This window comes from Mus caroli, chromosome 15 (genome assembly GCF_900094665.2).
Source record: "Mus caroli chromosome 15, CAROLI_EIJ_v1.1, whole genome shotgun sequence".
NCBI classification, from domain to species: Eukaryota; Metazoa; Chordata; class Mammalia; order Rodentia; family Muridae; genus Mus; species Mus caroli.
The window spans coordinates 5,709,533-5,710,810 of record NC_034584.1 but is presented as its reverse complement, the minus strand read 5'-3'; positions in this window follow the sequence as shown (position 1 = coordinate 5,710,810).

The following is a 1,278-nucleotide window of genomic DNA, read 5'->3' as shown; positions in this document are numbered from 1 at the left end:
AAAAAAAAAAAAAAAAAAAAAAGGCAGGGGGAGATGCTAGATATACAAATGAGAGAGAGATAAAGAGTGAAGGAAAATGGATTTTGGAGCTCTCCCGGGGACAGAAAGAGGCTTTCTCTCTGGCCTCTACAGGAAACATCCTTAGTTCTGATTACATCAAGTTTTCTACCCTCTCTGTATTGTCTGTGTTTGTTGCACCAATCTGTCCACATGTCAATTTGTGTCTGTTTTTGTTTCGTTGTCTGAATGACTATTTTTCTATGTTTCATGTTGAAAAGAAAAAAGTCATTAAAACTTTATCTGCTGGCGAACCATGTCTTGATTCAGTCTTAGTTTGCACAGCAGAAGCTGATTAAAGTTGCCTAGCACCTTAGCCAGGAGTCAAGCACATCAGGAGAGGTCATACTGAAAATCTGTTTTTAAAAAGAAGTCTGCAGCTTCTTAGTTCTAAGGAAAATAAGCTGATAGTTGGGTTTTCCTAGAAAATTCTCTGCAGTTGTGATTATTGTGTTCAGCAAATGACAAAGTGCTTTTTATCTTGAAAATATAACTAGAAAAAAATAAAAATTCTTTCATTGGTCTAAATTTATAAGATTCGAAATAAATATTTCCATTTGAGTCAATGCAAAGCGCAGAGCAGCCTCAGCAAGGCTTGTGTGGCATTTCTTTTGCTTTGGGACCTCCCCTCTCCTTGACTCCTGGGAATTATTTTTTAAAGCCAAAACAATATTGTTACAGATCTATCCAGGTGTTGTTCAAAATAAAGTTTAAACTTAAGATTTATGAAAGGTCAATGAAGTTGTAGAACCTACAGAGGCATTACAAGCTGGCTTGCCTACTCCATATATAATTATTATATATTTGAAAGGTTTTTTGCTCTGCATCCTAATAATTGTAAAGGGTTTGCTTCCCTTGAGCTTGTGATCATTGGAAAGTTTTGCCTCTAGGTATGGCTAATAGCCTTATATCATGTAAGAAAAAAAAATTTTTTTTGTCTCTGCTTCAATACAAGAAGCTAGGACTTTGAATCTTTCAGTGTATTGTTTCCTGTGTGGAAAGTATTTTATCAGCTAATGCCTCTGAAGGGAAATTTACTACAAATCTTTGCTCTTACACAATGAGCTTTAAAGTTTTGGGGAGTAGCTGTTGCTCTAGCAAAGATTCAGAGGAAATACCTTTTTAATATTTAGGGTCTCATTTTTATCCTTTAAAAATTATGGTAAAAAATAAGAAAAGAAGAAGAAAAGGAAAGGGAAGGGAAGGGAAGGGAAGGGAAGG